We start from the raw sequence: 10712 nt of genomic DNA on the forward strand, positions 1-10712 counted from the left end.
AGCTTTTTTTATGGTTGTAGTATGGTAACTCAGAGGAATCAGGATTGGCCTTGAGGAAGGATGGGTAAATGTGGAAGGTAGTATTGGGCTCATACTACTGGAAGAACAAGACCTTTACCTGAGACAAGAATAGACTTGGGGACTCTAGGGGTACCTGTATGTTGCAAATTTCCATTGAGTGTTTGCTAATTGATTATATCTTTGTGTTTCAGTTTGAGGATAGTGATCACTCATTTGGGATTGGGTGATACTGGTTCTGCATTTGGTTCGGGTTCAGGTTCTGGCTATGGCTCAAAACTAATTTATGAGAGGCTGCATGACCTTATTGAATCCGAGGTTACTCGTGGCATTATTGATGCTACCCCCATGATTTTCAATACCGTTAAGGAGAGGATTTTGGAGCTCATGGAGGAGCGGCTCAGGTCTTTTCGAGCTGAGATTATTGCGGGTTAGATTAGGGCTTGAGCTCCCTCATTATGGGATCTCAAGGCATGTGGAGTGCAAGAGTTCTTTGGGGTTAGGGATTCCATCACTATTCGTCACTGGATCGCTAACATGGAGAATACCCAGCGTACGATCTTTTTCCCTGATGGGGCAAAGGTGGGATTCGCATCCTGCATTCCGAGGGACAAAGCAAGGGGCTGGTGGGAAGAGGTTACCCGCGCGGTAGGAATGAAAGTAGTGGCTGTGATTACACGGGAGGAATTTATTCAGAGGTTTTGGAGGGAGTTTGCACCAGCTATAGAGGTGCAGCACCTGGCAAGGTAGTTCTAGGATCTTCGCCAGACTATAGAGACTGTGGTGGAGACTACCGCTAAATTCAGGGAGAGAGCATTGTTGGTCCCACAGCATGTTGTGGATGAGGAGGAAGATGAGATATCATGATATGCTGGGGGATGATATAAGAGAGTCTATGAGCTTCTCGGGGTGCAAAACCTTGAATGATATGATCGAGAAGACCCACGAGCAGGAGATTGAGTGGGAGCTCCAGACGAAGTGGAAGCCAGAGCAGGTTCAGACAATTGTGTGTCAGACTAAGTGACCAAAGACCTCTGATAACCACTCCATAGGCCAGTAGGTTCTGGGTCGTAGTTCCAAGTGTGGAAAGCCGCATAGTGGAGTGTGTCAATTAAAAGGTTTAGGATGTTTTAGCTATTGTCAGTCGGGTCACGTGTACAGGGATTATGCCAATAGAGCTCTGATTTGTTTTCATTGCAATTAAACCAGCCAAAAAAGGGAGATTTTCCGAGATTGTCAGGGGGAGCAATATTGGTGCTTGCACCAGCTACCTTAAGGATTACAGATGGCCGCTAGGGTACGACAGAGGCTCCTGTGGTGAAGACTAAGGATTTTCAACTGACCACCGATGAGGCCCGTGCAGCGTCGGATGTAGTTACTGGTATGTGTCTTAAACCTATCTTTTATTGCTTTCTTTTTTATGATTATGTTTATTATAATCTTGTATAGGGACCTTTTTGGTCAATGGTTTGTCTATTCATGTTCTGTTCGGTTTGGGAGCTACCCGATCCTTTGTATTTCTTGCGCTCGGCAAGAAGTTTCTAGATGCTCTGGGAATTTGGATTCCCTTCTAGAGATGGAAATTGTGGATAACCGTACCGTGAGTGCTTCGAAGGTTTTTTTTGGGTGTGTCCTGAACATGTTTAGCGAGAGGTTCTTTATTGATTTTGTGTTGATTCCCTTGAGAGGATCGAAGGTTATCATCGGGATGGATTGGTTGGGCCCCAATAGGGATATGATTGATTGTGAGCGGCAACTGGTGAGAGTTCAAACCCCAAGTGGGGGAGAACTGGTTATTATCGGTGAAAGATCTTCGTATGGACCAACTCTTTGTACAGTTGCGAGGGCCAGGAGATATCTGCAATAAGGTTGTTTTGGGTTTTTAGCTTATATTTCTTTTACGCGAGTTGAGGGCACGATGGAGTTGAGCAGGGTACCCATTGTGAGGGAGTTTTCAAATGTTTTCCCTGAGGATTTTCCTGGAAAGTGCCTCCCGATAGGAGGGTTGAGTTTCAGATTGATTTGGTACATGGTGCAGATCCGATAGCCAATGCGCCGTATCGCTTGGTAGCACCTAAGATGTAGGAGTTGTCTATGCAGCTACAGGAGCTGCTAGACAAGGGTTTTATTCATTAGATTTGTTCTCCATGGAGAGCACCTATTCTATTTATGAAGAAGAAAGATGGTTCGCATAGAATGTGCATTGACTATCTACAGTTGAATAAGCAAACAGTGAATAACTGTTACTCACTTCCTAAGATTGACGATTTGTTTGAATAGCTTTAGGGTGCATCTTGGTTTTCCAAGATTGATTTATGGTCAGGATACCACCAGATGAGAGTTATGGATGAGGATGTGCATAAGACAACCTTCATGACTCGTTATGGTCATTACAAGTTCGTGGTGATTCCTTTCGGACTCACCACTACACCAACAACATTCATGGATCTCATGAACCGGGTCTGGAGGCTGATGTTGGATTAGTATGTGATTGTTTACATTGATTACATTCTAGTCTACTCCAAGACCAAGGAGCATCATGGGCAACATTTGCGATAGGTGTTGGAGACCCTAGGGAGGGAGAGGCTTTATGAAAAACTCTCTAAATATGAGTTTCGGTTGCACAAGGTGCAATTTCTAGGGCACATTGTCAACCAGAATGGAATCTTGGTTTACCCGACCAAGATCGAGGTTGTGATGTGTTGGGAGGTCTCAAGGACCTCATATGAGATTTGGAGTTTCTTAGGTCTTTTGGGGTATTATCGGAGATTTATCCAGGAGTTCTCCAAAATTTTGTACCTTTGACCCGTTTGACAAAGAAGAGTTTGACCTTTCGTTAGGGGCCTAATCAGCAGTTGGCTTTTGAGACTCTGAGGCAGAGATTGTGTGAGGCCCCAATTCTTGTGCTTCCTGAGGGTTTGGGTGATTTTTTGGTTTACTACGACACCTCTATTATGTGTTTGGGAGCTGTTCTTATGAAGAGGGGTCACATGATTGCTTACGCTTCGAGGAAGCTGAAGCCTCATGAGTCAAACTAACCCACACACGATTTGGAGTTGGGGGCTGTGGTTTTTGCCCTTAAGATTTGGAGGCACTATTTGCATGGGGTCCGGTGTATTATCTACACCATCCACAAGAGTTTGAGGTATTTGATGGACTAGCCGAATTTGAATATGTGACAACGGAGATGGTTGAATATGGTAAAGGAGTATGATTGTGAGATCATGTACCACCCTAAGAAGGCCAATTTGGTGGCCGATGCTTTGAACCACATGGCGGCGAGTACTTCTATCATAGATGTTTTCTTGAGGATGGTTTTCACCTTGCCTCTGTTACATTTGATGAAGGAGGCTCAAGTGGAGGGTTTGAAAAAGGGGAATTGGAAGTTTGAGCGGATCAGGGGGTTGATTCCCTTATTTTCCAGGGGCAGCCAGAGATTGTTGAATCACCATGGTAGAGTTTGGGTTCTGATATCACGTGGGATGAGATAGACGGTACAGGAGGAGGCGCATAATTCAAAGTTTTATATCCATCCGGGGGCCACAAAGATGTACATGGATTTGAGGTTGAATTATTGGTGTCCCTGTATGAAGAGGGAGATAACTTGGTTTGTTGAGCAATGCCTGAATTGTAGGAAAGTAAAGGTTGAACATCAGAGACCCTATGGAAAGATGAAACCTTTTCCCATTCACATGTTGAAATGGGAGGAGATCACAATGGATTTTATCACGAAACTTCCAGGGACGGCACATGTTGTTGATTCTATCTGGGTCATCATTGAAAGATTGACCAAGAGTGTGTATTTCATTCTGATTGCCGAGAGCATATCTACAGAGAAGCTAGCTGATATTTATGTATGGGAGGTGGTAGTTCGGCATGGGGTGCCAATTTCGGTGGTCTCGGACTGGGACATTCATTTCACCACCATGTTTTGGAGGAAGTATTTTGAGGAGTTGGGTACTTAGTTGTATTTTAGTACAACACACCACCCTCATACTAATGGCGAGAACGAGAGGAAGATCCAAACACTCGAGGATATGCTTCGGGCTTGTGTGTTGGATTGTGGAGGGAGTTAGGATACTTACCTTCCACTGGTCAAGTTCTCTTACAACAACAGTTATCATGTTAGGATTGATCGACCACCATTTTAGTGTTGTATGGGTGGAGCTACAGGACCCCGGTTTGTTGGGGCAAGGTTGGTCATCAGATCATGGGAAGCACCGAGGTGGTGCTTAAGACCCCAGAGCTAATTCAGCAGGTGCACAATAGGTTGCAGATCATGCAGAGCCGATGAAAGAGTTATGTTGATCGACGACGTTCGACATCGAGTTTTGGGTAAGGGACTTAATGTTGCTGAAGGTGTCATCCGGTTATGGAAGCAGGGCAAGTTGTGCCCCCGATTTATTGGTCGTTTCAGGATTATGGCCTGGGTAGGCAGGGTTACATATCGACTGGATTTTCCTGATAAGCTTAATCAGATCCATACTACTTTTTATGTGCCTTAGTTGCAAAAGTGTGTAGTCGATGACTCAACAGTGATTTCATTGGATGATATTCAGGTGGATGAGCGCCTGAATTACGTGGAGAGGCCGATTGTGTTTCTCGATTGGAAAACTAAGACTCTGTGTAATTAGGTAGTGAACCTGGTAAAGGTGCCATAGCAGCACCAAAAAGGGCTCTGAATGGACGTGGGAGCCAAAGGGCGAGATGAAAAAGCACTACCCTGACTTGTTTTCACCAGCGGACTTTGAGGATTAAGTCTAATTCAAATGGGGGAGATTTGAAACATTAAATTTTATGTACTTCTTTGTTGGTCCTTTATGTTTGAAAATTATGTGAAAATGGTTCCTCGTACGTTTAAGAACGCTTAGCATACATGCGCGTTTTGGAGTCAGGGAGCTTAACCACGTACGCTTAGCATACATGGTGTATGCAAGGTGTACGGTAGCCAAGACCAAACCCTAATTTCTAGGGTATAATCCCTATTTAAACATCATTATAGCCTTTGGAACTTACCCTCATCAGCGTCCAATGTTCATTACGTCCCATGAAAACGCTAGTTTATCCATTGAGTATTTTTGAGCATTGGAAGTAATTTTATGACATTTTTTGTGTATTCAAGAAGAAGGGACTTGGAGACCAAGCATTTGTTGAGGTTGAGCTTTTAGATCTATATTTTTCTTCAATTTTGGGAGCTAGAGAAGGTATAAAGTTCTTATCTTGATGATTCATTATGGTAGTTTAGTTTAGGGTTCTTTATGAGCTTTATTTAGTCCCATGATTTCTCCTTGTGAGTTTGAGCAACTCTAGGAGTTAGATATGTTAGATCTCAGCCTCTTTGTTGCTCTAGATGCATAAAAATGTTATCTTGATGGTTGATTTGAGTCCATGCATGAATTTGAGTCCTTAATATGAGCTTTGATGAATAAAAATGGATGTTGGGTTCCATTAAGACATGCTAAGAGTTAAAGTTTCCAACTATTTGTATTAGAACCCCAAAATGGGCTAGATCTGGAAATTGGACCTTATGGATGAATGGATTAAGCACTAAATGGATTAAGGTGGCAAGTAGTCTAGTACGCTGAGTGTTCCAAGGGGTACACAACACATACTAGAAAGTGGTTGTCTACACCGAGCGTTCAGTGTGTACACTGAGCGTACGCCTCCCTGTGGCTCTTCATGGGGTTTGGACTTCGTTTGGGCTTTAGACTTTTGGGCCTTAGCTAGGTTTTGGGCCTTGGACTGTTAGTGGGCCTTGGAATTTTATTGGTGAACCTTAATTTGCTTTAATCGGGCCTTTATGGGCCATGGGGGTCATTATTTTGTTATTGGGCCAAGTTTGGGTAGGCTGGTTATGGGAAAGGGTAAAATAGACTTCTATCCTAGGAGTTTGGGTTTGGGGTTTAGACCCATGGATATGGTTTATAACCTAATTTTGATTAGGGTTATTTGTTTGTCTTAGTATGGAATCTTCTAATTCTGCACCCGAGCATCTAGTTATTTATCAGCGGATTGAGGTGAGTTTTCTCACTATATCAGCCGAGCACCAAGGCTGACCCATTATTTAGCAGCTGAGCATCCAGTTATTTATCAGCCGAGCACCAAGGCCTAACCATTATTTGTGACATAAGATGCTAGCTATATTTTTTATATGTGTATGAAAGACCAGGATTTGGCCCCTGACAATTGTATGAAAGACCAGGATGTGGCCCCTGGCGTCTTTAAGAAAGAACAGGATATGGCCCTTGGCAACTATATGGAAGACCTGGATTTGGCCGTCGACAGGAACTTACTTGTAAGACTATGGTTTTGCCCATAACACTAACATATTTATGTTTGGTATATGGTACATGGGGAAACTCACTATGTTTTTGCTTACAGTTTATATTTATGGTTTCAAGTACATCCAGTACTAAGGGAAAGGGCCCGACATGATGGCACAACATTCTCCCCTTAACATTTTCCGCACTTTTAGATATTGTTACTCGGATGAGTTGACATTGTTACTATCTAATGGTTGTTGGAACAATTTGATGACTATAACTCCTGTTTAAAAATGAAAATTTTTATCCTGGTTTTTGGGTTGTTACATCAGTCAGCCCAACGATGCTCCAATGCCTTAACCCATTAAGCTTTAACGTCTAAAACTTAGATCGAGTATCATAGAAGTGTCTTAAGCTATAAAGTTGCAAACTTTATGCTCTTGCATGCCTTAATGGGACTCAGACCATGAATTAAGCCTTCTATCTCTCTTAAGTGGTCACCAACTCATGCATGGTTGAGTCTTAACCTTCAAGATATGTTTTTTTATGACTTCATGCACACCTAAGTGTCCAAAAGGACAACTTAAATGGTTTGGAGTATTCCGTACACCAAAATACAAAGTTATGGGACCCTAAACCTAGATCTAAGCTTAGAATGAACAACTTGCATACTTTATACCTCTAATTAGCTATAAACGATGCAAAAACTCTTTATCTACAAGCTTCTTCTTCTCCTGTGTTGTGCCACAACCTCCCTCATATAAAACTGACATCCCATATTGTGCCACAACCTCCCTCATATAAACGTCAGCCAACTTCTCCGCAGAGATACTCTCCTATATCAGAAGAAAATGTCCGAGGAAACTTCATAATGAAATCCATGGTAATCTCTTCCAATTTCCAAATAGGAATGTAAAACGATTTCATCTTTCCATGAGGCCGATGATGTTTGGCCTTGACTTTCCTACAAGTTCAGCACCTCTCCACAAACCAAGTTGCATACTGATTTATACAGTGCCACTAATAATCAGGATGCAAATATCTTTACATCTTTGTCTTCCTGGGATGAATGGAGACTCTCAATTTATGTACCTCCTTCATCAGAAACCGATGCACACCACTCCAAGAAGGAACCCACACCCTCTGATGGAGAGTCAATAAACCTCGACTATCAAAATCGAAGGAAGCTAGCTGACCCACTATGCGCTCAATCATGTGATGCTCTTCGTTCGTAGCCTCAACGTGAGCCTCTCAAATATGATCCAATAGTGGAGTAATCATTGTCATCCTCATACAAATATCCCTGATCGAAGTTGCGACCGCCTTGTGGCTAAGAGCATCGGCCACCATGTTGACCTTCCTTGAATGATAAAGGATCTCATATTCATAATCCTTCACTACATCCAACCACCGACGTTGCCTCATGTTCAGATTTGGTTGATCCATCAAAAACCTCAGGCTCTTGTGATCCATGTAAATAGTACCGATGGCCCCATATAGGTAATGTCGCCAAATCTTGAGGGCTATAACCACAACCCCAACTCCAAATCATGTGTCGGATAATTTGCATCATGAGGATTTAGCTGCCTCAAAGTGTAAGCAATAACGTGACCCCTCTACAATAGAACTACACCCAAAACCATGATCAACACATTACAATAAACACAAAATCCTTAACACCCTCTTGCAGGGTTAGAATCAATGCCTCAAACAATCTCTATCTCAGGGTCTCAAAAGATTTATGATGCTCAAGGCCCCAACGAAAAGTGACAATCTTTTTCATCAAATCAAGTTAGAGGAATCGCTATCTTGGAGAAATCCTAAATGAATCTCCAGTAGTAACCTGCCAACCCAAGGAAACTATGAATCTTAGATGGAGACGTCGGAACCTCACACCTCATCACGGCCTCGACCATGGCCGGATCGACCAAAATACCATTTTTGTTTACAAGGTGCCCAAGAAACTGCACCTTGCGAAAACAGAACTCACACTTGGAGAACTTCTCATACAATCTCTCCCTCCTTAGAGTCTCCAATGCCTCCCTCAAGTAATCCTCATACAACTCCTAAGTCTTGGAATAGACCAAGATGTTATCAATGAATACAATCACAGAACGATCAGCATCGTTCGACATACATGGTTAATGAGGTGCATGAACGCAGTTGGAGAATTGGCGAGGCCAAAGGGAATCACCACGAACTTGTAATAACCATAACGAGTTTGGAAGGCCATCTTCTGCACATCATCCTCTCTGAACCTCATCTGATGATAACTGAATGAAGATCAATCTTGGAAAATCAAGATGCACCCTGAAGCTAGTCAAAAAAATTCATCAATCATTGGGAATGGATACCGGTTATTCACCATTAGCTTATTCATCTCTCGGTAGTCAATACACATCTGATGCGACCCATCCTTCTTCTTCACAAACTAAATTGATGCTCCCTATGGCAAACTACTCGATCGAATAAACCCCTTGTCTAATAGCTCCCGTAGTTGTGTAGACAACTCATGCATCCCTGGAGGAGCTAACCAATATGGTGCTTTGGCTATCGGAGTCGTACCAGGAACCAAGTTAATCCAAAACTCCACCTGCCTCTGCATAGGCATCCCAGGAAAATCCTCCAAAAACACATTCGGTTATTCCCGTACAATTAGCACATCGTCTACAGTCACCTTAACCTTATCCCGGGTATCCATAACATAGGCAACATAACTAGAACAACCAGGATGAAGATAGCGTCTGACCCTAGCTGATGAGCATAGAACTGGCCCTTACTGAGCTCTCTCCCACCGAACCTCACAAAATTCCCCCCACTTAGGGTTTGAATGCGTATCATTTGATGCTCGCAATCAATTACTGCCCCATTAGGGCTTAACCAGTCCATTAGGGCTTTGAACATCCTTCTTGCATTAAGGTTTTCTAATCTTACATAGATTGAATAACTTCCACCTATCACTTCCGAACAAGAGTTACTTCTTTTCAGAATATGTCAATATGGTCCTTTCCTACAACTTACATCATACTTCCAACTGTCCCTGAGCAACCAATCTTTGGCAAACCTCATATTTGTCCTCAACAATTTCTTAATCACTTTAGTCATATCCAATTCTAGACTTTTCCCTTCTCAATGCCTTAAGCATTTGGAAAATTTAGAAAAGATGAATATTATAGCACATGCAATCGATCCTATATCCGAAGCATATGGGATACGATTCATGATGTTTGACATAAAGACATGATACTAGACCAGTCTTTTGCTACAATATTTTTTATTTGCCATGTTTCCAAAATTTAACTATGAAGAGGGATGTCGTAATCATAATTGAATTTTGAGAATGCAATATATATAGAATTTCCTTAAGTCGAACCATTCAGAAATAAAATTCATATATATGTCCTTGACTAAAGATGATTAAAATCTCAATCTAAGCTTCTAGAATTGAAATGAAGTATAATTTCCTCTCCCTTAATTATAGCAAAACAACTTTTCAACCCCTGCAACTTCACGAATTGAAACTTTGTTTTCTATAATTAACATTGCTAACTTGCAACACTAAACGTAATAATCATGCTCCCACTAACATGATGATTATCAGCATAACACTTATGCTCCCACTAGCTCTGACATATTTCCAAAAATCTGCTGGACTTCTGAAATTTAGATTCATACACCCTTTCTTAGATAGCTCACATGTGTGTCTAAGCAATTTCAAGAACTATGAAAAGGGATGCCGTAATCATAGTCTCAATTTCTTAGACCTTTGCCATTTCTCACAAGTCCATGTTAGTGTGCCGGTTAACCACACACGCTCCACTAACGACTTTTGAAAATGCAAATAACACAATTGCTATCTACTTAAAATCTACTTAGTGAAAGGGTTTCCTCACCATCATTTTCATGAATCGGAGAGAAACCTTATGACACTTAGATTTTATAGTGTATGAGTTCCTATCCATGTGAATTTGTCAAAACCATAATCACAATATAAGGTTAGTGACAAATTCAGCCTTACATGGATTAAACTTGTTCAATCTTAGTTTCTTGTCACCTTGGTAGCACAAGGCCCACCAATGCTTCCAAGTTGAACTCTGATAACTTACATGCAAATTCAACTTATTTGAAGTAGGTACAGAAATAAGAATTATGTCAACACGATAGGTTGCAAACCTTAAGTCGCGCGCTAGTGATAAATTACAGGTTTTACTCTTGATTAAATCTTGAAACTCTTTCAGGATCTTTAAGGCTCCCACTGTCCCCTTGACATATAAGTTTCCCCAGTCAAGAACCATTCCTTGACAAAACAAATATTCAAGGGATAGTGTGGATTCTTATTGATATGTGCATATTTAGTGTGTATTTAGTATAGTTTTTATTCATATATTAGCTAAATTATCGCATATTATGGACAAAAGGTACTTAAAAGTG

The sequence above is a fragment of the Lactuca serriola genome, chromosome 8 (assembly GCF_051521515.1).
Source record: "Lactuca serriola cultivar US96UC23 chromosome 8, Lser_US96UC23_V15, whole genome shotgun sequence".
NCBI classification, from domain to species: domain Eukaryota; kingdom Viridiplantae; phylum Streptophyta; class Magnoliopsida; order Asterales; family Asteraceae; genus Lactuca; species Lactuca serriola.